The 26,226-nt window shown below is 43.8% G+C and overlaps 1 protein-coding gene and 1 long non-coding RNA gene across 9 annotated transcripts in view; one reads left to right on the top strand and one right to left on the bottom strand.

The window, feature by feature from the left end:
- LOC142827341 (uncharacterized) overlaps positions 1-22,056 on the bottom strand; it is a 41,376-nt gene extending 19,320 nt beyond the window's left edge. Inside the window, exons 1-2 of the long non-coding RNA XR_012902047.1 lie at positions 21,814-22,056; positions 18,782-18,932 (exon numbers count right to left, since the gene is read on the bottom strand). This is a non-coding gene — a long non-coding RNA (uncharacterized LOC142827341). The remainder of the gene's footprint in view (positions 1-18,781; positions 18,933-21,813) is intronic.
- The window catches only part of PPP1R9A (protein phosphatase 1 regulatory subunit 9A), a 265,453-nt gene that overhangs the window by 20,653 nt on the left and 218,574 nt on the right, over positions 1-26,226 (top strand). The window lies entirely within an intron of this gene.

The raw sequence follows: 26,226 nt of genomic DNA, 5'->3' as shown, positions 1-26,226 counted from the left end.
ATCACCTTTGTTTTTAATCCTTTTTAGCCTAACCCAGAGATTCTCAACACTTCCGTCTCCTATGTCCATCTCCACCTCGCTCCAAGTGTGTTCAGTTTTAATGTATAAGGCAACACCTCCGTCCTCTTTTCCCTGTCTAGCCTTCCTGAGCAAGCTGTACCCTTCCATACAAACATTCCAATCATGTGTATTTTCATCATTTACAAAGCCTAACACAATAGAGAAGTGATTTCATCAAAAGGGCAGTACTGAAAAATAACTAAGTAATTTAGGAAGTTTAAATACAAAATACAGGTAGAGAGAGTATGCTTATTCTCATTTTCTTTGAGACTTTGTGACTGCTGAGAGTAGGGTGCGTCTACAGTGCACCCGTAGCTCGAAATAAGCAATGCAATTTGAGCCACGCAAATTGCGTAGCTTATTTCTAGTCAATTTCAAAATAGCTTATTTTGTAATTAAATATTGAAATAACCAGCTATCCTGAAACATCCCTTATTCCTTGTGGAATGAGGTTTACAGGATGTTGGAATAGCGAGCCCGTTATATTTCACAATAATGGGTTAGCTGTTAAGATATGGGAAAGCTATTTTGGGATACCTTTGGTATCCCGAAATAGCTCTGCAGTGTAGATGCAGCCTAGGAGATTACCAGGCCCCATGTTTTTTTGTGGTTTCCACTCCTCTTTACCTACTCCTTCGTTGTACCTCCTTTTTACTAAACTGACAGACTGATTGCAAAAAAGGCCTCTTTAATTTTTCATAGTAGATTCCTGACAGCCAAATGAGAGAATAATGTCACTAAACTAGATTAATGACCTACTTTTTGTCTGTTATTCCTGCCATAAGGAGTCTGCAGCTCTAATGTGTGTAGCCCTGAGATAGCTTATTTTCCTCTATATAGCATGCTTTTCAACATGCTGAGCCTTGACCACTAAGGCTTACTCTACATTAGAAAACTGACAACAAAGGGTGCAAGTGTACATGGTTAAATGGAATTTTAAAACAATTATTTGACACAGGGAAAAGATAGAAATACATATTAAGTAATATCTGATACTGAATTTTGATTGTTTCATGAGCACTTGCTTTCTCAGATCCAAAAATAGCATAACAGTTTCATGAAATATTTCATTCTTATAATTACTTGCCCTAAGCATGTATAAGCTTTAAAGGGAATGTTAAAGTTTCCACAGAACTCTATAAACATAGCCTCAAGTTATTTTTAATAGAGGGAAGGATGGGTCAAATTAGGGATGTAAAATCTGGTTTAATCAGTTAACCAATTAAAGGTTACGTTTGCAACTTAAATGGGAACTGGTGGGGGTATGCTCCAACCTGGCTGGGCTACAGCAGCCCTCCGCCCATGGCATGGCTGGTGCAGCTCCCCTTCCTGCAGGAGAGGGCTGTTTGGGCTGGAATGCCCCCTGCCTGTGGCATGGCAGGCATGGCTGAACTGGAGGGCTGCTTCAGACCAGCTGGCTCATCATTCCAGGAGCTGTTCTGGCCAGGCTGGGCCTGCCATAACACTGGTGGGAGCTGCTCTAGCTGGGCTGGAGTACTCCTCATCCAGGCTGGAGCGCCCCTTACTCATGGCATGGGTCTGGGCCTGCCACACCACAGCTTCTCCACACAGGGCCAGGCTGGACCCACCATGACATAGGTGGGGAGCTGCTCAGGCCGGGCCCACTGCACCACACTGTGGGTGGGTGGAGAACTGCGTCAGCTAAGCCCAGTTGCTGGTTACTGGTTAACCACGGACATTGCTAGGTCAAATGAAGGTAAATTTTTAGTTATAAGATTAAGTGTATTACGGTTTCTTTTATCTGTTAAAGTTCTATATTTTTTTAAGTGGGGGAATAAACCTGGGTTGTATTTGATAAGTTGTCATGAAGCATAAAACTTCTCAAAAATTAATTAAATACAGAATGAGCCTAATTTTTCACTTCATTTTCAGTAGTGGGAATTTAGCTTTAAAATTAATTTCTTGGGCAACTCTTCAAAAGCAAATACAAGGCAGCAGTTTATCAGGTTAAAAAAAATCTGTTCATCCGTGTGGTATATTCTAGCAAGTGGATATGACACTGAATTTTACTGCGTTTGCAATTTCTGTGAACTTCATAAGCCTATAAACTTCAGTATTTTACCACTTTGCAAGAAGAATATAGGGTTGAAATCCTGGCCTTACTGAAGCAATGAAAATGTTACCAGCTTGGGCCAGAATTTTGCCCCAGATATACAAATTGGATTGTATGACTTTCACACACACATATGTACAACTCTGACCCATCATAAAACTAGTGGGTCTAATTTTAGGGTTTCCAACCTTGTCGGTATTCTTTTAATAGGTTTCCTGTTAAGAAAACCCAGCCAAACTGCTATTTCCTGATGTTAATATAATCAAAATAGCTATCTAAAAAGAGGTGTTTGAAGTTTTTTTAAATGTGTTTAGCTTGTACTAAAGCATACAAAATCTGACCCAGATTTATAAATAACATTTCAGCAGTGCAAAAATAGAGGCCCTGAAAAATCCATCCAAGTAAAACTTAGCAATTAAAGAGCAACAAACAAGGTAATAGATAAAATACAAAACAACCCATGGAAAAAAAAGTTTGTTGGGTTGCCAAATTAATTTAGAATGGAGGCAAAAAGACTCTTGCCTTTCTAATTTAAGTGTGTGGCCTAAACAGATAAATATGTATTCCCATCATTTACATTTTTTCTTCAGTACTAGTGAGAGTTACAATTAGAACCCTGCACATGAAATTGAAACCACATGCTGAAAGACCCAAAGCAAATTATTTTAACATAATTTTACATTGTAATGCTACATTGCAAACCTTTAAAATAATCTCTTTTTTTAATGTACCAAATTGCTAATGGTTTCATTTTATCTGTGAACGTTTTTCCAATAATGATATAAAACAGACACACTGTTAATTGCATACTGCTTATGAACTTCTGTTAGAAGGGCCAATTTATATTTCCAAAATGACTAACAGACAATTCATAACACCCTTGAGAGATGATTAACAAGTTAAAAGTTTTGTATGGCACTTTGTATAAAAAGATTATAATGAAAGTCAATAAGTTTAAGAAAAACACTCTTTGCATGTTCTTTTTGCTCAAAAGTTTATGTGTTAAAAATAGGTTTAAGACTACACATACAGTGTTTTATTTTCATGGCAAAAGGTTGTCTGTCCTTCTTTAAAGCCCTCATGGGAACGTCTGTTGTGATGCTGGATTTTCAAAGACCTGTGGTTTAGGGAGGTAAGCAACTAGTCAGCTATCCAATAAACAAATGTGACTCGACTAGTTGCTTTTCTGCAGGAACCGGTGCTGGGGGGAACTGGCTTTAAGCTGGTTCCCCCCAGCAGTGTCTCCACGGGGGGTAGGCAGACACACAGCGGAGAAATGGCGTGAGTGGGGACTGCTTCAGTCCCTGTTCACTCTGGTTCCCACTGCCTGCGCTTCTGCTTTTGAAATGTACAAGAACCTTTTGTACATTTCCAAAGCAGAAGTGCCACAGGGAGCATGGACCGGCGGGGACTCAAGCAGTCGCCACTCACCCCATGCTCTCTGTGGTGCACCCCCCTTGCTGCCTCTCTTCATACATTTCTGAAGTGGCCCTGGGCTGGTCCGGAAGGGGCAGAGCCAGGAGACTTCTCATGCTCCTTTCCCTCACAGACCCTGAGTGGCCTGGGGATGAGGGACTGCAGGAAGTCTTCTCGCCCCTGGTGCCTAGAGAGAATTACTAGTTGTTTTAAAACAGCTGACAGTTCCCTCTAGGTGCTGCAACGGGAGGAGACCTCACAGGCTCCCCCTGCCCTATGGACAATCAGGGCCTAGCGGAGGGGGAGCACATGAAGTCTCTCTCTCCCAGCCCCCGCCCTGCCAGAGGTACGCAGGAGCTAGAGAGAAATGCTGGCTGTTTTAAAACAGCTGGCATTTCTCTCTTGCTGCTGTGTGCCCTTCGCAGGGGGAGGAGACTTCAAGCGCTCCCCCATCCCCAGGTCTCGATTGTCTGGGGGTGAGGGAGTCACAGGGTGGCCATATGTTGGATCCACTGGCTTGGCAGGCTGTATCCAGCCCATGGAGGCCCCTTTGCCCACCCCAGTTCTAGTGTCTCACCTAACTAACTGTACAAGAAGCTGACCATTGGCCCAATGGTTTTAACTTTAATAAAGCATTACAGATGTTACACTTGTTGTATTTTAAGCAGTTAGGAATTGCAGTGGCTGTTTTAACACTTGTATGGCAGCTCATCAGTGTGGAAGCCAACTACAGTGTGTACGAAAGCAGAAGCCTGGGGAAGTTATCACTTGTCACGATAGAATTTGTTGGGAAGATGTGGGGCAAGGAACTACCCTGACAGAACACCTGCTCTTTCAAGCCAATAACAGCTGCATATATGTTGACACTACCACCTTGCAAGACATACACCCTCCATTTGTGAGCAACAGATAGTCAGAGACTGTTTATTCGAGCAATATTGCAAGGGAAGAAGCTGCTGCTCGGCAGATCGTCAAATACAGAACATTGCACTGAAAGTCACTGAAGATTTCCCTTTAAAATGCAGTTGAGTTCTTTACTTACCATTTTATTTTTATCTTAGTTAAAGTGTTGTGGATTCAGGCTTTTTTAAAAAGCAGTTGCTGGTTGCCTTCTCCTGCAGCTTGTTCCCTGTATTGATTCTGGGCACTTGCCAGTCTTTTAACTATTTCCAGTGATGACCCAGTACATCTTTCTAACTTTTATTCTTTCTTCTCTTGTTCTCTAACTCTGCTTTTTGGCATTCATATATATGCTATAAAACCAAAAAGCCCAACTTTTTTCCTTTTAAGTTTTTTTAAAGAAATGGTGCAGTATATGGATTTTTCTTATTACTGTATGTGCTGAAAATTTTACATTTTAAAGATGGCAGAGTTCTTTACCACTACATTTTACAAGATTATTTTTATGCACATGTGTTTCTTAAAGAACCTATTAAGAAAATGAATGGTAATGTAAATATACAGACATTTGGTCTGATACTTCAGTTTTCAGAAATTGAAGATGGACTGGCAAAATATAACCTGGCTAATTTTTAATATGCTTTTCACTGAGATTTTGGTGTGGCACTATCTAGCTCTTAACTTCTTTTTTCATTTTGTCAAGTGGAAACTTTTTCCATGAGTATGTCCACATTACAAATGAAGGTGTGGTTGCAACTAGGGATGTGATAGTGTAGTCGATTAACTGATAAGCAAAAGCTTATCAGTTAATGCTATAGAATACATGCATCCTCCCCCCCCCCCCCCCCAGTATATTTTTTAGCAGTTTGGCCAGCTGTCCGGCTCATTCTCAGCTTGTGCCGGGTCCAGGACCTACCCCCTCTGCAGCTTTGCATTTAAAGTGTATTAGGAGCCAGGCAGGCAGCGTGGCTCAGTTCTGCCTCGCGCTGGGTTCCAGAGCTCAGTTCCCCCCCCTTGGACAGGGACTGCTGCCACCCTGCATTGCTGCCTTTGTAACAGAGGCAGCAGCACGGGGCAACAGGCAGCTGGTCTGCGAGGGGAACTGTTGTTTAAGCTGGCTCCCCTCATGGACGATCCCGCCTGTCATCCTACGCTGCTGCCTTTGAAACAGAGGCAGCAGCGAGAGTGGCAGGGAACTCATCGGGAGTGGAGAAAGAGTGCACTGGCTGCCAGCCCTGCCCCCGGGGACTATAGAATAGTCGAGTAACCAATAAGAATTCATGAGGTTAATTGACTATTCAATGAACCAATATTTAAGATCCCTAGTTGCAAGGCAGTTAGGCATACTTGTTCTAGCTTTAATTGAGCTCATGCAATGAACAATGATAGCGAGGACATATTGTTACTAGCTATGTCAGTATGTAGATGACTGCACGATTAACTGATAAGCCTAGGCTTATTGGTTAATCCTGTCAACTGCACACTTCCCCCCCCCCCCACTGCCTAACTGCTGCTGCCCCTGATAGAGAAGCAGCAGCGCAGAGGGTCTGCGTGTGCCAGCTTCATGGATCTGCCTGCCTCTGCCCTTGTTGCCTCTTACAGAGCCAGCAGGGAGGGAAAGTGGGGGACGGGCAGGAGCCAGTGCTGAGGGGAGCTGGCTTAAAAGCTGGCTCCTTCTAGCACAGGTTCCATAGAGCCCCTTCCCCCTGCATTTCAGCGGCTCTATGGGGCAGAAGCTGCCTCTGTCCATGGTGGACAGGGATGGACGCCCTACAGACAGGGACAGCTCTGACATCCCACAGAGAAGCCTCTGTCTGAGGTAAGTGTGGGCCCACAGCGGACAAGGGCTGCTTCGCAGCAGCAGCCTCTGTCCATGGGGGGGGGGTCTGAGGTCCCAACGGACAGGGAATGTTGCCACGGATCAGCCTCTGTCCGTGGGGAACTCAGACTCCCTGTCTCCAGTGAGAGGCAGCAGCACGAGGCAGCAGGCGAGATCCACTCTGAGCAGGGAGCTGGTTTTAAACAAGCTCCGCTCGTGGACTGGCTCCCGTCTGACACTCCACGATGCTGCCTCTGATAGCTCACCCACAGACCCTCTCCATTCTGTCCCCTTCCCCGATGCCTCTCATGCACTAGGGGCTTTGAACTCACCTACCCCACCTTTTCCTCCTCACACTTCTGAAGTGCCATGAATCAGCTGATTTGTGCCCAGTCCCCGCTCCTTCTCCCTCCCAGAGCTTGAATGCCACAAATCAGCTGAAATGTTTAGCATGCCATGCATTAATTAATTTAATCTTATTCTTGGGGTCATGGTTAGTGCACATGACTGATTTCAATCTTGCGCCCCACTGAGACAAAGGGATGGTCCAGTGATGAGCTTTGGTTGCCCAGTGCTGATCTAAAGGTTAAGAAAAAACACACTTTTCACAGAAGGCCATTGATATTTGTATCAGAAGAACCTCTTTTGTTCTCTAGTAGCCAGCAACTAGATGAAAGAAAGCAACTGAAATTCTTATTGTGGTTTGGCTTAAAGTTTCTACCTACCTTTGAGGCTTTTGGAGATGAAGGTGAAACTCTTCCTAAATCCATTACAAATTTAATCAGATCAGATGTTCTGCTATAGACTATTAAAGAATATACTTCTGTGTTTGGAAGCAAACTGTGTTTGGATATGTAAATATGTATAATTAGAAAATTACTCCTACTTGAACCATTCACTGCTGTTTAAATCTGAGAGTAGAATTAACAGAGAGGGGGAATATACAGAAAGGAGAAAGTGTTTTTACCCAATAACCTTCCCACCCCGTATCTATGGCTCATATAGAGATTTAATTATCATTATGTTTTATTCACAATACATATGTGAATCCAATGAGGAGTTAGGTGCCTAGATGCTTTTAGAAATCCCACCGGACTCCTACCTATGTCTTTAAGTGCCTAAAATAGCTTTGAAAATCTGGCTCAATATGATTAGTCTTAACTTGCCCTCGAGGTAGAGTATGAAAGACAAAACCTGCTGGGAGAAAATAATTGTATCATATGAGGAAAAATGTTCATTCTTTTGTTTTTAGCTAGTTGTAGCAAATGTTACTTCACAAATGTCTTGTAAGATAATAATTGCACAGTAATATGAAAATTTTCAGCCTAGACATGCTAATTAATAGTGCATATATTTGTTTTTTCATTAGCTGTATGGCTAAATAGCTTTTAATAAATATAGTGGTCACATTTAGTAGGTTGCTCAAGCTTCATTGTGGAAATGTCAGTCAAATCAATAAATGTGTTCAAAAGTGGATGAATTTTTAAAGTCTGACCACTGGAAGTAAGACCCATGTGTAATGTAACTGCGTGTTGTCTCAATTACAAAGGTATACCATACCAAACATTAATTTAAGATATCTGTGATTTAGGTAATAAGACAACCTCAGGCATCCCAGGTGAGTACAGGCAGTCCCCGACTTACGCGGATCCGACTTACGTCGGATCCGCACTTACGAACGGGGCTCTCGCCCCGGAAGTCGGGGCAAGAAAGCCCCGTTCGTAAGCTGCTCCGGTGCCCCTGGTCTGCTGGAGACCGTCTCCAGCAGACCAGGGGCACCGGGCGGGTTCCCGCGCCTCTGAGGCTTTGCCAGAGCAAAGCCTCAGAGGCGCGGGGAACCGCCTCTGCTGCCGCTTCAATCTGGGTGCCTGTGGTCTGCTGGGGACCGTCCCCAGCAGACCACAGGCACCCAGATTGAAGCGGCAGCAGCGGCGGTTCCCCGCGCCTCTGAGGATTTGCTCTGGCAAAGCCTCAGCGGCGCGGGACCCCCCCGCGGCTGCGGCTTCAGTCCGGGAGCCTGTGGTCTGCTGGGGACCGTCCCCAGCAGACCACAGGCTCCCGGACTGAAGCCGCAGCCGCGGCGGGGTCCCTCGCCTCTGAGGCTTTGCCAGAGCAAAGCCTCAGAGGCACGGCACCCTGCTGCCGCTGCGGCTCTGCTCCCCGTGTCCCTGGTCAGCTGGGGAGGGGGGGGGGGCGCAGCTAGTGTGCTCCCCCCCCCCAGCAGACCAGGCTTTTGTTTTGGACTCTGGGGCAGAGCAGCTGGGGCGCTGCCGATTGGTCCTGCAGCGCCTGCTCTGGGCACTACTGGACCAACCCGGCAGCACCCCAGCTGCTCTGCCCCAGGTCCTGATTCAGCCGCTGCTGGTCAGTTTCAGCAGCGGCTGAATCAGGACGCCTGGGGCAGAGCAGATGGGGTGCTGCTAGGTTGGTCCAGTAGCACCGAGGAGCGGCGCTACTGGAGCAACCCAGCAGCACCCCAGCTGCTCTGCCCCAGGCGTCCCCAAGTCAGCTTCTGCTGAAACTGACCAGCGCTGACTACAGGAAGCCTCAGGCAGAGTTGCTCTGCCCCGGGCTTCCTGGAATCAGCTGCTGATCAGTTTCAGCAGCAGCTGACTTGGGGACGCCTGGGGTTCTTAAGTTGATTCTGTATGTAAGTCAGAACTGGCGGTCAGTTTCAGCAGCGGCTGAATCTGACGCCAGTTCTGACTTACATACAGATTCAACTTAAGAACAAACCTACAGTCCCTATCTTGTACGTAACCCGGGGACTGCCTGTAAATGCAACTGCTCCAGTGGCACACATCAGATTTTTTAAAAGTAAATTGATAAAAAGAGTAACAGCCACCTATGAAATGCATAATTTAAGAAGAACAGACTGCATATTTTCTTTTTTGTTTTCTTTATATTTTTCTCCATATTTCTTCCTGGTTTAGTTCCTTTTCTCTTTTTTGCCCCCCCCTCCTCCTTTTGTTCTTGTCCATTTATCTCTTTTCTGTATGAGATAGCCGACTTCAGTTATGTCAGGTATTCCCTGACAGTTTTCCTCATACCAGCACCCTTTGCTATTTGATTTTGCTGATTAGACACATGGGAAGGGAGCTTGAGTGTTAGCTTATGTTGTACAGGGTGAGTGGCAATAATTTGACCATTTAATTTTAGTCATATCCACCACTAATCTGTTTCTGAATATGGTGGCATTTCAAAAGCACCTCGTTATGGTTAGGAGCACTGAGAGTTAAAACATTTGGGCATGGAGGTATTTTACTATTGAAATATAGTAAACCTTATTCATTAGAAAAAAATAAGATCCTTAAACAGAGATGCTAGCTATGTGGGCTGCTACACCCTCCTGCCAGACTTATTTTGAGAACACAGAGAGAAGCCTATCAAATAGTATTCTTTGAGCACAGCATGATTTTGGTAAAAGCTAGAGAGACTGAGCTTTTGGGCCTGTTAGTTTACAGCTCCATCCATGCTTTTTAGTCAAGGAAGTACTTGTTTTGTTCTTTGTTTCTCCTCTGTTCAGAGAAGCAGGACTTTGTCTATTCTTTGGTTTAACAAGACTGCAACTGCATCAAAGAAAATGTTAGACTCCATCAGTTTCTGTTGCTGACAAACATCCTGGAGGCCCTGAAATTTAACTAGATGCTTGTGTCAAAAAGAGGCAACAGTAATGTTGAGTGTCCTGAAAGCAAATGGTGTCACCTTTTAAATATTTATTTAAAAGAAATAAATGTTGGGTAACAAACATTAAGACTTATTAATATTACCATTTACAAACAAGAGTAAGTCTAAATAGAAAAGACAGAGTTAAGATGCGAGGAAGAACTGAGACTCCACAAGGTAACATTACTTGTCCAAAAATGACACAGCAGGTCAATGACTGATCTGCTAATAGAATGCAATTCTTCCAACTTTCAGTCCAACCTCTGTCACTAGACCTCTCTGCATTTCTATTAGTGTCTTGGCATTATGCATGTTGGAGTTTAATCGATTTACTGTTTAACCACTAAGCTGATACTTATCAGTTAATGGTCTCGGTTAAACCCAGCCAATTCCAGGGAGGAGGCTTTGCTGCAGCAGGGCAGTTATGAACATCAGAGCTACAAACTGACTAGCCAACCACACACCTAATTTGGAACTAGAAGTGTGCAGTAAGGAAGCAGCAGAGAAAAAAGAAAAGAAAGCAAATACTGTACTGTACAGTGTTAAACATAAACTACTAAAAAAAGGAAAGCAGCATTTTTCTTCTGCATAGTAAAACTTCAAAGTTGTATTAAGTCAGTGTTCAAGTGTAAACTTTTCAAAGAACAACTATGTTTTGTTTAGAGTTATGAAAATTTCAGTTACAAACAACATTCCCCAGCTGTTTGTAACTCTGAGGTTCTACTGTACATGTATTGCAGCATCTTCCATTGAAAAAAGAGATTTGTTCTGTTGAATTCCAGTCATTTGAGAAGTGGCTGATGTATAGTAATTTGATGGTATCAATGATATTTACATGGCCCTAGATAGCCATTAGGCTCAATGTAAAGAAATATCCTTTTGATGTGCCTCTTGATAAGAGAAACATAGTGGGAACTGTAGGAAGTCTGAGAACCACAGTTTTCTAGTGTAGACATAACATAGTGTGATGCATATACTTTTTTCAGTTTTTTTTAGCCAAACTAAAAAGAAATTATGTTCTGTGATAGCTAATGAAAATGTTATTCCCAGTTGTTCCTCAATACTTTCAGTTTGTAATGTGATTGCTCTTATTATGAGCACTTGAAGTGTGTTGTATAAGATTTCGTGTTTGGATCTGCCCAAACAAGTTTTGTTTTTTATTTAAGATTATCTGGTTTTTATCTAAAGACACTGGTACTGTACAATTCATCTATAAATTAATTCATTTCTCAGAAGAACTTTATCTGATTTGTTAGGATAAGCCCTGCTAAGCTTTGTAGACAAAGTGAATGATGTTATATAAAGTAAACTAAAATGTAAATTGTAGATACTAATTACTGCTAAATAATAACAAATTGCCCAATAGTGATTGTGTAAATGAATATGTTAATTAGTACTGTTTAAATGAAGATATTAGATAGCTAAAGCACAAACAAATGTTTGTAAATAAGGAGCTGAAATTCTCTCTCTCTATAAAATAGGAATATGAAGATTTAATTGTAATAATTTGACAGCTCCTTTTTATGCACAGAAGCACATTCAGTGATATTACACACAAAGATAATATAATGTTGCTTTGCCTAACAAGAAATACTGCAGGAGATTATAACCTTTATTTCATAGTTCTGTGTTAAACCACAGCGTCCTTAGTGAGTGAATCCGTCTTCTGTGTTGCTGTAATTTTAAGGTCACCAGGGTAAATCACGTGAAGAACAAATACAATGGCCACACAGTTAAAAGTAAGAAAATTTGACTGTACTGTAAGTAATAAGTTAGAATCACACATATGTATACAAGATACAGGACTATGTTGCACTTTAAAGACTAACAAGATGGTTTATTAGATGATGAGCTTTCGTGGGCCAGATGGTATCATGAGCTTTCCTGGGTAATCAAAGATATCACAGAGCTAGGTGGATCTATCAACAGGTTGTAATCATTGAACGATGCAGACTCTCCTTATCCCTTCTAGGAAAGCTTTTTTATCTGGAAAATGACTATGTCTAGCACCTTACACATTCACATGACAGTTCCAACCTCCTTTTCCTTATCTGTGCTTCCACACACCATAAACTCTGTAGTACCCTGATTGTCCTAAGTTGCCTTCTTAGTTCTGTTTGTGCTCATTAGTATCTACATAAACATGTTCCCCTGGTGACATGTGGTGAGAGCAAAACTTTCCATAGGTTAAAATGGAGTGTCTGGGAGTCTACACATACACGTTGTAGCAAGTTTTTCTAAACATCATTTATTGGCACATTCTTTACAGAAATCTTGTAACTTTATCAGAACAGAGCTATCCCTGGGGCATGTGGTTATGTCTGCCCTTTGTAGGTATGTCCACACAGCAACTAGACGCTTATGGCTGGTCTGTGCCAGCCAACTCTGGATTGTGGGGCTCATGCTGCAGGATTGTTTCATTGCTTTGTAGACTTTTTGGCTCAAGCCGGAGCCCAGGCTCTAGGACCCTCTCTATGAAACCCTAGGACCCTCCACAGCCTGAGCTCTGCATGTCAGGGTTAGCTAGCACAGGTAGCCACAGTTCTCTAGACATATTGGTTACGTCTAGATTGCATCCCTTTTTCGGAAAAGGGATGCAAATTAGATGTATCGCAATTGCTAATGAAGCGGGGATTTAAATCTCCCCCGCTTCATTAGCATAAAAATGGCTGCCGCTTTTTTTCGGCACGGAGCTTTGCCGGAAAAAAGCGCCAGTCTAGACGTGGATCTTTTGGAAAATAAAGCCTTTTCCGAAAGATCCCTTATCCCTTATTTTAAGAGGGATAAGGGATCTTTCAGAAAAGGCTTTATTTTCCGAAAGATTCGCGTCTAGACTGGCGCTTTTTTCCGGCAAAGCTCCGTGCCGAAAAAAAGCGGCAGCCATTTTTATGCTAATGAAGCGGGGGAGATTTAAATCCCCGCTTCATTAGCAATTGCGATACGTCTAATTTGCATCCCTTTTCCGAAAAAGGGATGCAGTCTAGACGTAGCCATCCTGTATGGCTAAATTGAAATCTAACAGGCCTCAACCTGTAGGCCTGGAATTACAGCCTTATTTTGCTTATATTGACTATTGATTTTACAAAAAAAAGTACTAATATATATAAAAATGCTCCTGCGGGATGACTGAGTGACATCATCATGTCACTGTGTGTCCTGCCTGCCTCTTCCTTCCCTCCCCTTTCCCTATTGCTTCTCCCCTCCCTCTCTCTCTGGTGCTCGGGGGGAGAGAACTGGGGCTGGCGTGCCACGGCCTTGGTTTGGCCTCTGCCTGACAGCCAGTAGGGAGAGAGTGTAGGCCAGGGCTGCCGTGCCCCAGCTCAGCACACCCTGGCAACTGGGGGGAGAACTGGGGCTGCCTAACTGCAGAGAGAGGGGGATTGGCAAGTGTAGTGAGTAAGGGGCGCAGCCCCCTCGTCTTTCTATAATCTGATACTCTTTAACAATATTTTTTTGACTGGAGAATTTTAGATCTGAAAAACTAACTGCTATAGTTTCTCAATGGAAAGAGAAACTAAAGAAACTTAAATTAGTTGGTCACATTTAACTAGATCAGTTTTTATATTATTCAGTTTATATTTACATCATCATTTATCATTTTCCTTTTATTTTCTAGGCATTTACATTTTCAATATTTTTTTCTTTTAGGATTTTTCTCTTTCCCTTCAGTAAATTGTTGTTTTTCAAAATGATGTCATAACATTTGTTTTCTTCATTTAAAAATTGTTCATAATTCACTTTTTTTAGGTTGCACACTTTCCTATTTGTTTTTCTTTTATTGTCTGCATTTGTGTTGGATCACATACATACTGGAATCTTCAAAACTGCTGTTTTTTAATAGTTTGTTTTAATTTGTGTTGTCATGTTCAAACAGATCTGATATTAGTAGAGCCATTTGGAAGAGAGGCAGAGTGAACAGTGTCTAGATAGATCTAATTGAAGCCAGTAATTTATTTTTGGCTTTTCTTCACTTGCTTCAGTTAATATCAGAATAACAATTTATACTTTCTTTAGTATAAGTGTCATTCACATTGTTTAGATAGACAATTAAAATGTTAATGATAATTGTCTGAAATTACTATGGTATGTATCTGTGTATTTAAGTATATAAAAATATCAAAAGGTGCAAATGTAAAAGTTCCTGAATTTGGTCATATTTAAACAGGCACAGTAGCTTACATAATAGGGATATAATTGTGTAGTCGATTAACCGATTAAGCAAAAGCTTATCGTTAATGCTATAGACTACATTCATTTCCCCACTCTCTTCCAGTTAATTTTTTAGCAGGATGGGCAGCAGCCCAGCTCAGTCCCTGTTGTGGCTCTGCATTTAAAGTGTATTAAGAGCCAGGTGGGCAGGCAACCTGGCTCAGTTCCAGGAGCATGTGCTGGGTCTGGGATCTCAGACTCTCCCCCACCCCATCTCTATGGGCAAGGACTTTTGCCACCCAACAGGATGGCTCCCCACACGGACCAGCTCCCATGTGGCACCCCACGCTGCTATGTGTCTCATAGGGTATGTCTACACTAGCACCCTAGTTTGAACTAGGGTGGTTAATGTAGTCAATCGAAGTTGCAAATGAAGTCCGGGATATTTAAATCCCGGGCTTCATTTGCAACTTCGATTGACTACATTAACTACCCTAGTTCGAACTAGGGTGGTAGTATAGACATACCCATACAGAAGCAGCAGCGCGGAGTGGCAGGGGCTCCTCGGAAGTGGGACCGAGTGCACTGGCTGCCGGCTCAACTCTCCGGGACTATAGAATAGTTGAGTAACTGTTAAGCATTCATGAGGTTAATCAACTATTCAATTACCTGATATTTAACATCCCTAATACATAACACTTTGCTTGCTTAACTGAAGGGTGTTTATGTCTACTGGGATTCATTGACTGAAGTTCTACTCTAGCAGAACTTAACTTGAGGCTTTAAAAGCTGTTTCAATTTTTGTGCAGCTTACCCCTCTGCAGGTTCATTACTGCCCTAGGGTTGTTGCTACACTTGAAAGGTGAAAGCGTTGAAGCCCAGGGTCAGCTGGGGATTGCCCCGCTGACCCCGGGCTTCCAGCTGTGCTACCATTTTGATAGAGGCAGTGGGAGTGGGGGGGGGGGGAGGAGGGAGAGAGTGACTAGTTGATTATCCTGTCGACAAGCCCTTCACATCCCTAGTTGAACCCGACCCATGCCACATGCCACCTCTTATGGATGACACCAATGCTACCTCTGGCAGCAATAGCACTTGCATCCACACCAACCAAGACGGTACCATACAAAGTTATGCCAAGACACACCCCGGCACCAACTGAGCACATTCCATCCATATTCACCGGCATTGTCAGCATACTCTGTATATTCTCTTGGATCTCCGGCACCATCAGTATCAATGAGTGAGACTGACATAGGACCACAAAGCTGTTTTTCGTCCCACATTTCTTGCCCACACAGAGACACCCCTCCAGGAGTCATGATCTGCCTGATCCACTCACATGCCACCACCTGTTCTCTGTTACGGTCAGCATTGGCCATACCCATCATTGCCATATCCAAGCCAATGGCCTCCATGGGATGCATGGTTGGCCTACAGGAATCATCATACAGCACCTTCGGCTCCAGCAAAAAGTCCTGCCAAGTTCCCGCAATGCCAGGCTTGCAACACTGTACCAAATTCCCTGGAACAATAACATTCTGAAGAGGAAGACCCCTTGTCTGAGGAGGAAGATAGAGTTCCTCCCTACAACCCATCCTCATCTGCTGATGAGGCCATAATTCCTACCACCCGAATTCCTACAGATGATATAATACTATTCCAGGAACTGTTTAAATGAGTGACCAATGCACAAGAGCTAGACTTACAAGAAGTACAGGAGAAACAACATAGGTTCCTCCACATCCTACAGCCCTCTACATTATCAAAAATAGCCTTTCCTATGGATGAAGCCATTCTCGACCTGGCCGATACTATCTGGCAGACACCTGCTTCTACCATGCCCACTAACAAGAGGGAAGACAGAAAATACTTTGCCCCTGCCAAGGGGATGGACTTTCTTTTTTCATATCCCCCTCCAAACTCTCTAGTAGATGACTCGGTTCATCACAGATCCAAATACCTCCAATTCAGGTCCAACCCTCAGGACAAGTTTCCATAAGTGGCTTGACATACTGGGCAGAAAAGTCTACTTCTCCACCACGCTCCAACTGCGGGAAGCCAACTATTCAGCACTCCTTGCCGACTACCATTATACTAACTATTCAAAGTTACAAGACCTTTTACAGTTTCTCCCAGAACAGAAGTGGCCTCAATTTCAAGGCATAATTCAAGAGGGCCACGCCACTGTCTGTATGGCCCTACAAGCAGCCCGAGATGTTGCAGATATTGTCACATGCAGCACTGCCACCGCAATTGCTATGCACAAACTCTCATGGCTCCAAGCCATAGGGCTACCCAGGGAGTTGCAACTCAAGGTGGAGGACCTCACTTTCGGTGAAACCAGTTTATTTGCCAGCAGAATTGACAAGGTCCTGCACTCCGTGAAAGATTCTCGCACAACACTAAGAACTTTGGGTACGTACACACTGCCCAACAAATGCCAGAGACATAACACCTATTCAGGGCCCAGGGTGTCATACAGGCAGCCTAACAGACAGTATGCCTTCAGACAAAGGCACAGACAACAGAAGTGCAGACCACACCACCAGCAGCAAAATCTAACCCGAACCAACCATCCATATTGAAACAGCAAATTTGAAGTTTTGGTCGAGGGCTCGAGCAATATCACCGCCATACCATCATCAGTGCCATCCAACCTTCAATTCACCCACTGGCAATAGTCCTCTTTCCAACAATGGATTGAAATAACATCTGACCAGTGGGTTCTAGAGATTATTAGTCTGGACTACTCCATAACCTTTATATCCATTCCGCTGAATAGCCTCCCCCTCTCTGTCTCTCTTTAGGGCAGGGACCCCTCTCTTGAAAAACCTACAACTAGAGTTTCAACATCTTCTACAAATGGGGACACTAGAACCAGTTCCATTGGCCTATCAAGGGAGTGGGCTGAACTCGAAATATTTCCTCATACAGTAGGGATGTTAAGAAATGGATTTCACTAATTGCATAGTCGATAACATTTTTATCAACTACATGATAAGTAATAAGGAAAGGCACTCAGTCCCAGCTTGTGCCAGGTCTGGGAGCTAACTCTGTAGTTTAAATGTAGTAAGAGTCAGGCTGCCTGCCCACCCAGCTCTTACTACATTTAAACAGCATCTCCTGCTTCCCCCTCTTGCTGCCTCTGATACAGAGGCAGCAAGGATGGGAGGAAATGTGAGTAGTCGAGTAGCCTAGGCTTATCGGGTAGTTGACTACTTAGCTACTCCCTATCACACAGAAGATGTCAGGGGAGTGGGGACCCATATTAGATCTCAGAAAGCTCAACAAGTACATAACATACCGCAGGTTCTAGATGGTCATGCTAGCAACCATCATACCAGTGTTAGACAGCAGAGATTGGTTTTCATCTTTCAACCTCCAAGATGCCTATTTCCATATAACGATCCATCCAGCACACAGACGTTTCTGATGTTTCACAGTCGGAACCTACCATTACCAATACTGAGTTCTCCCATTCAGCCTATAACCGAGAGGTTGTTGTGGGTTTTCCTCCCCCCACCAAAAAAACTCTGGCTGTTGTAGCTTCATCATAGAGGGGTGATAATCTTTCCCTATTTGGAGTTTACCACATCAAAGGCATGTCGTATCAAGACACCCTGAACATGGTCAACAAAACTATCAATCTGCTACTCAGCTTCGGATTTGATATCAACTACCAAAATCCACTCTACAGCCCACATAGAATCTCGAGTTTATAGGTGTTCGACTAGATTCAGTAACAGCCACTGCAACATTACCCGAACACAAGTTTGAGTCTCTTACTACCATCATACACTCACTACAGGCTTTGCCAATCATGACAGTACTCAGCTGTCTTCAAATCTTTGGTTATATGGCCGCCACAATGTATATGTTAAGACTGGCCAGACTACATATGAGATGCCTCCAAGCATGGCTGGCCACTGTTTGTTCCTTCCAGGGACTGTCTACACAAGTCTGTCACACCACTTCCTGACCTCACTGCAATGGTGGACACAGCCACACAATATGTTGTGTGTTCCCTTCCAACAGCCTTTCCCTACCATCACCATAACAACAGATGTTTCACTAATGGGATGGGGAGTGCATCTGGACTCCCATATGGTACATGGAAAATGTTCCTATTATGAATGTTCACTTGATATCATTCTCATGGAGTTCAGAGCAGTACGGTATGCATGCCTTCATTTTCTTCCATACATCAAAAACAAGACTATCTGCATCCTGACAGACAACACATCATGCGTGTATTACATCAGTCATCAGAGAGGAGCATGGTCCAACTCCCTCTGCACAGAGGTGATGAAGTTCTCGAATTGGTGCATTTGGTACCAGATCACTCCCACAGTAACATACCTACCAGAGGTTCTCAGTGTTACAGCGAACAATCTCAGCCACCTGTTTTCAGACCAGCACAAGTGGGAAATGGACACAACAGCCTTTCGGGAAGTATTCGCCAAATGGGGCCAACCCGACACAGACCTTTTTACAACCTGAACCAATCACAAATGTTACCAGTTTTGCTCCAGAACCGATTTCTAGGGGACACATTTCTTCTGAAATGGGAAGCCCCACTCTTCTATGCGTTCCCACCATTACCTTTGATCCATCGAGTAATCATGAAAATTAGACAAGACTAAGCATGCATCATACTAGTAGCACTATCATGGTCCAGACTGACCTGGTTTCCTTACCTGCAAAAGTTGGTTCTCTCTGCTCCTCATGGATTCCCTCCACATCACAATATTCTATCTCAGCATTACGGCAGGACCCTCCATCCATATCTGATAACATTTCATCTCAAGGCCTGGCTCCTTCATGGCTCCACGATGCTGAAATGTCCTGCTGTGACAGAATAAAGCAAATACTAATCAGTGGTTAATAGGATTCTACCAGAAAAACCTACACCTATAAATGGAAAAGATTCTCCAAGTGGATACAAGAAAAACACAACATCGCACTCCCCACCACCCTTGTACCAATCATACCAGACTACTTCCATGAACTATGGGAGTAAAGACTCTCCTTTAGTTCTGTAAAGGTTCACATTGCCACAGTTGCTGCATTTCACAAACCAATGGATAGGATCTCGCTCTTTTCGCATCTACTTGCTCTTCTTGCATCCCATAAACGATTATTAACGGTATTCCAAAACATATTCCCTGTGGTGAGAGCACCTACTGTCCTGTGAGACCTCAACCATGTCCTTAAGAGTCTCACAAAGCCCACCTTTTGATGTAGAATAGTGATAGAAATGTACCTTTTGAACCACTCACCACTTGCTCATGGCTACATCTCCTGATGAAAGTGGCCTTTCTCGTAGCCATCGCTTCCAGCAGATGAGTAAAAGAAATAGCAGCTTTGATGCCAGATTCCCCTTACACAATCTTCAGCAAAGACAGAGTGACACTAAGCCCTCACCCAAAATTCCTCCCAAAATCCTACACCTTTTCATATTAATGAACCAGTACACTTACCTGCAGTCTCTCTAAAGCCACCTGACAACGCGATCCAAGCAGCATTATATATCCTCGATGTACAATGAGCAATTGCCTTTTATCTCAATATGCTCAAGTCCTGGAGGAAGTCCATGAGGCTTTTCATTTCTTTTGCATGACTTCTGGCCTAATTCCGACAGCATCAGTGGGCCAGGTTGTTCTCTCTACAGCAGTGTTTCTTAAACTGTGTTCTGTGGCACACCGGTGTGCTGCGAGACAGTCCGAGGTGTGCCGCAGAGAACAACAGAATTCAAAATGGCTGCCCTTAAAGGGGCAGATGACTTTTTTTGGCTCAACTTTCCCCCGACCCTTTTTTCCCCCTCAATAACTTTCCCCCCTAACTTTTCTTAAGAAAAAATCGTTGGTGTTCCTCATGAAAAAAAAGTTGTTTGGTGTTCTTCGGTCTTAAAAAGTTTAAGAAACACTGCTCTACAGTCTCTGGGGCAAGGCTACAAAACCCACTTTTACACTGGACACTGCTCTTCAGACACCAAAATGAAGCACTCACAGGGAGATCATGCGAGGAAGTTACTTTGTGCAGTAACGGGAGTTCTTCAAGATGTGTGTCCATGTAGGTGCTCCACTACTCTCTCTCCTCCCCTACTTTAGAGCCTCTTCAGGGCATGTGCAAGGTAGAGAAGGAAAGGAGGTGCCATGCTGCACATGCAGCTAATGGCATGAGCAGACAGCACTGTGTATGTGCAGAAAGACAGTGCACTGCTGGAAAAGATTTCTAGGTGCTGGTGCAAGGATGCACCAACACCTAGAGTGGAGCATCCATGGAGACACACATCTCAAAGATGTACTAGGTGAGTAACTCTTACTGCACTAGGTGAGTAACTCTCTCTTCCCTTACTGATAGTTCTTCCTGTTCCAACCTATTATGATACTTGCAGTCACTAAAATACTTCTACTGTTCTCTTTTCATGTAGATCCAAATTTTTAGTGATGATTCCTGAGTACAATACCCAAACAGTGTTTTTTTTTTTTTTTTTTTTTTGCCGGTGTTTAAAATAGTTTATTGTAATGATATCAAGATTAATTGAATTGCACTGTTCCATCTATACCGTCTAGAAAAATCACACATCACCTGAGTAATTTTATTGTATTACTTTGAAAGCCAAAATAGTTTGTTTCTCTTATTTGAAGTATGAATTTCTCAATTTTAAGTCTAATGACATTATCTGAGAAGTAAAACGTTCATGTTAAAACACAATGAAAATGGAACACTCATCCTACCTCCATCCCTGCTTCCAAAACTATCAGAGGACAACATTCAGACATTCTGTGCAAGCATTATATACCTTTTAGCATAGTAGAGTATTTGCCAAGTACCTTACGAACATTTAAAGTGTGATGTAAATGCTTTAATTTCATCTTAAAGAATCAATTGTATGTATACAGAAAAATGTTGTACATGTTTTGTTTAGAATGACACAGTAAACAGTTGTTTACTATTATTACATATATTCCCCTGCATTGATGTTTCATTGGCATCTGCTTATAGCTCTTTGGGAGTGTAGCTGGTTTGGCTTCCTGGAGGGGTTCTTCCTCCTCTGCGTCAGTGGGCAGCCACTCCGCCCCACTGCACTGGCCCTTTCAATCAAAGCCCCAAGTCACTAGTCCACGCCCCCAGCCTTCCTTCAGGTGAGGCAGCACACCCAGTGAGTACAAAAGCCAGGCCCTAGTTCAGGGCGGGGCAACAACACAGTGAGTTCAGGTTCCCAGTCCTGGTTCAGGGTGGGACAACAAATAAACATTTAGCAGTCTTAAGTGATCAGGCCTTGCTTCAGGCTGGGCAACAAACACAGCCAGGACAGAGGCCAGGCCCTGGTTCAGGGAAGGCCAACAGCACAGTTAGTGATAAGGAACGGCCATGCCTCCTTAGTTCAGGGCGTGGCAGTAAACAAACCCAGTCAGTTTGTGAGGAGTGGCTAGGCCCTTGGATCAGGGCGTGGGAACAAACAACCATAGCAGGTTGGGGGCTCCTTGTTCAGGAGGGTCAGTCGCCTGCGGTGGTGGCGAGGGGGAGACTGCCACCCTGTAGGTGGTGGCAGAGGGGGCGCAGGCCTGCCCTCTCCACTGCACCGCGGCCCAGAGCCCTAGGAGCAGCAGTGCAGGCTGCTGCGGGCTCAGCAGGGGCTCCAGCCCAAAATGCACCAGCCTTGGGGCTTTTAACAGCACCCACTAACCCCTGGGCCACTTCCCTTCCCCCCCTCAGCCAGTACCTGGATTTCTGGTGGTGTGGTTGGGGAGTTCAGGGTGATCTTGTCCCACTGGGGTCCAGGTGGTCTGGTCCAATCCTATGCTGCTTCCAGTTCTGTGGGACTCAGCCAGTTCCTAGGTGCAAGCTGTGGCTGGCATCTGGGCCGGTCCTCTGGGTCAGGCTCCGTCTGGGGTTCGGGCCAAGGCTCAAGCCTTGGCAGCTGCAGCGGTCTCTCCCAGTTCCTGGGCGCAGGTTGGGGCACGGAATCAGGCTGGCCCTCTGGGTCTACATGGGTTGATATGGGCAGAGGCCCGGGCCAAGCCTCAGCCTGCCAGGCAAGGAGCGGGTAGTTGGACCCAGGCTCAAAGGTGGTTAGAGGCCCAGGCCAAGCCTCAGCCCTAGCCTCCCAGGCCGGAAGCACTGAGCAGACCTCTGGGCCCTCTGCTGGCTGGGCCCTGACTGTGCTCAGAGGCTGGACTTTTATAGCCCTGGGTCTGCCCCCGACTTTCTGTCAGATGCTGTGGCCGGTTCAGGCTCAGCCCAACATAGCGGTCGGAGGGGTTCCTCCTCCTCCGTGTCAGTCACTATGCCCCACTACAGGGACACATTTAGGCCATTGAAAAATCTCTCAACGCTGCTATAGGTTTCAAGGGTTGGTAAATTTGTGAATACCAAACGTCTGGTAAAAAAGTGGCAGGCACTGAAGTTTATCTAGAAGCAGAATATTTCTAGAATAGTGTAGTGATTTCTTTTTTTAAACCAACAAACCGAAGAAGAAAACCTTTAGGAGAAATAATAGAGTTTTTGATTATGTTAAGTGCTTTAAGAAAATGAAGAACAGGAGCATTAAGGTGATATGCAAATTGTATTGCCTCATTTATCTAATTATTCCCTGCTGAGATGCTAAAGAGTGGCAAGGACCTAAGATGATCACTGGAATGTAATGAAAAAAGTTGCTCTTGTGAAGTTAGTAACATGAAGGAAAGTCCTTGTGATTCCTACTACAATAGGTCATCATTTGCATTGTGGTGTATTGCTACAAAAATAATTAATTAATGAAACATCTTGGTCCTTGTGTTTAGGATTGGCTTGTTCGATTTTTTTTAACAGTGTTCTGCAGATTTTGTGCTGCCTAGAATCTGGCGCTAAACTCAGGAAACCCACACATGCCTTCAAGCTACTGACCAATTTAACTTCTAAGCATCTGTTTTCATGTGCTTGATCATCTGATTTCACAAAGCTCTTCACCATCTGTGGAAGGCATGCTGGCAGTCATAGTACATATGATCAAGTGCTGGCATGCAGGCCCACTGATAGGGACGGTGATGGGGGCAGTTGCTCCAGGGCCTGGTGATTCAAAGGGGCCTGGAATTCCCGGCCGCTGCTGCTGCTGCATTGGGCAGCCATCGCCCTGGGCCCATTAAATCACTGCTGGAGTGCTGTGCGCTCTATGCGATTCTGAGACCTGAGGGATGGGGTGTACAGTGCTCTTAGTGGCATGGTGGACAGGCTGGCCCTGGCCCTGGCCTTGGCCTTGGCCCTGGCCCTGCCCCTTCTCTGAGATGGCCCAGCCCTCACCTTGCCCAGATCCCATGCAGGCTGTCAGCTCCCTTGCCGGCTAGGGATGTTAAATTTAGTTTAATCAACTAGTCAATGGATTTTCCTGTAACTAGTTGATAAGCAGGGGAGCTGAAGTGGGGTAAGCACCTACCCCAGGACCTAACCCTGCTGCAGCTTTGCCTTTTAAAAGTATTAAGATCTGGCAGGTTCTTAATACATTTAAAAGGCTGAAGTGCAGCAGGGGGTTCCCGACACGAGCAGGGACAGCTGATTTCCAGCTCTTGCTGAGTCCCCTATACTGCGCTTTAGCCTTTTAAATGTATTCAGAGCCAGTGGGGTGGGGAGAAGTGACTGGTCAAGGGACTAGTTGACTGTCGGATAAGCTTATGCTTATTGAATAGTCAATTAGTCACTTACATCCCTACTGCTGGCATTTTCAACTTCAATCAAAAATGGATTCCAACTTAAACTGAAGATTGATCCAGTTTTTCTTGACCTAACCACGACACACAAAAACAGTTTAATGCACAGGCCTTTTGGTGAAATTGTTGAGAATTATCCCAAGTTGGCTAGTATGTGTATTGGCTATGAGAAATCACACTCATTTGTGCATATTGGTAAAAAAAAAAAATACTCGTTGGCACCAGAAGAACGGCTTCCTGCAAACATTGGTATTATCTCCAACATTATTCAGCTTATATTTGAATGACCTACCTAGCATGTGCTGGATTTTGCAAGTTTGCTTATGTGCAGGGGCGGATGAGAGTGCCGCAGGGCCCCGGGCAGCACAATTTCGTGGCCCCCCCCTTTGACACGACGCATGCGCCATGGCGCATACGCGGGGCTTCTGCAAGCGCGGGGCCCGGGGCAGCCGCCCCGCTTGCCCTGCCCCAAATCCGCCGCTGCTTATGTATTTGCCTTGACACTCAATCACATTCCTTTGACATACTTGAGAATATTCTGAATGCATCTATGGTGGCTATGTCTTATTATTGCCATCTGTCTTCCAATGACATCATGCAAAGTTCTCAACGGTCAATAAATAAAGCATAATTCACACACAGTTTATCTAGGATGCAACTCTCACATAATGTGTCTATCTTATAAAGATGATTAAAGTCAAAATGCACAACAATCTTCTCAGAAAACTATCCAGAATGATCAGGGATACCAGTGCTGAAACATTACGTACTTCACACTTGGCACTCAGTGGCAGTGATTCGCTTGGTCGCATGGGCTCACTTGTTTCACTCAAAGAGGATTGATGTACACAGGTTAATTCCATCGTGTATTATTTCAGGCACAGCTAAATCTAATCCTCTACCATGGTTACCAGTTCTCTGCAATGTTGTTCCAGCTAATGTTGCAGAAAGGAAAGCATAACAAAGCTCATGATGAAAATGTATGATATGGCACATCTACAATTAAAGACTAATTTAATCTGCCACCTGGTTGTCTGCTCTCACATTGCCCATTATGGATAAGTTTACTGGGTGAGGGATTTACAGGACAGGATGTGTATCAAACTTCATAGTTTGCAGAGAAAATAGTAAATAATTATTGTGTCTTGGGCCCCACTCAGTGTCCGTACAGGTTTGATTCTGAGGGCATTGGAGCCTTCTAAACTGGATTTGTACTGGACATGGAATTTGTGCTGCAGTGGAATTTTTTTTTTTTTTTTGCCATTTTAGAGAAAGTCCACTCTGTCAACGTGGGCAGCCACAAACTATGACACACATTGTTGAGGAATGCAAAATGACTCAACTTCCAGGTAGTCTTCATGCCCTGAACATGATTGATAAGAACTTTGTGGCCTGGCTTGATCGGATTGTATATGTCAAATAAATTTACAAGAAAATAGAACATAAGGTTAGTGAATTTTAGCTTTGCATTTTGTTCGATAAAAGGAGGCCTTGTACATTGCTGCATTGTAAATGGTGTGCTATATTCTAATGAGGTTTAGAAAATAGTCTTGAGATCTTTCAAAAACAAATCAGAGCGTGAAGACTTATTTTTCCTCTGAAGCAGAATCTCAGCAAATGTAAATTGACACAACTCATTAAAGTTGATGAAGCTATGCCAGTATATACTAGGAAAAGACCAGGGGAGAATCTGACCCTAAAAAATTTGCCCTTAAGACTTTTTTTTACTATAAACAGTATCACAGAATATTTGTGAGAGCATTTTACATTTGATCATTGCAGGTTGATACCAAATGTTTTATTCCTGCGAACACACCAAACTGGTTACTGAATTATTCTGCTTTAGCATCTGCAAATTGCAAGAATAAACAAATGAGCAAGAAGAGTTATCAATTTGCAAGTATTATAAGTTCTCCATCTTGGTTTGGGCAAATTATGACACAAGAGCTCTGGATTTTTCTAATGTGCTAGAAATGGAAGTGAAAATATGCTCCAGCTGTACAGTATTTGTAAAGTCAAATATAGCAGACTACAGAAGAACCTTAGAGTTAGAAGTTCCAGCAGTTCCAAGTGCCATGTATGGTTAACTAATTAGCTTGTAACTCTGGTACTCATAACTGTGATGTTCAACTGTACTTCTTTGAGTTGTTTTTTTGTTTTTGTTTTTTTTGCATAGCTAACCCCCTCATTCTCTAAGCAAGGTGCATCAAGGTGACAGTGACTTTTAGGCTTCATTTTTGTCACATGCATTCAGATAGGTGAAATCATTTAAGGACCCAAGGATTTGATGTGGAAGAAGTGGTCCAAGCAGACAGAAGTACAAAAACTGATTCAGAGGACAAAAAGGAGTTTTAATATTTCTGCTTGCTTGATCTTCTGGATGGCTGAGCTAATGTGACATGAAAGTGGCCAGCAATATAAGAATGACCAGCACTGTACGCTAAACTGCTCAG

Source organism: Pelodiscus sinensis, chromosome 2 (assembly GCF_049634645.1).
Source record: "Pelodiscus sinensis isolate JC-2024 chromosome 2, ASM4963464v1, whole genome shotgun sequence".
In the NCBI taxonomy this organism is placed as follows: domain Eukaryota; kingdom Metazoa; phylum Chordata; order Testudines; family Trionychidae; genus Pelodiscus; species Pelodiscus sinensis.
This window is presented reverse-complemented; position numbering and strand designations above follow the sequence as displayed.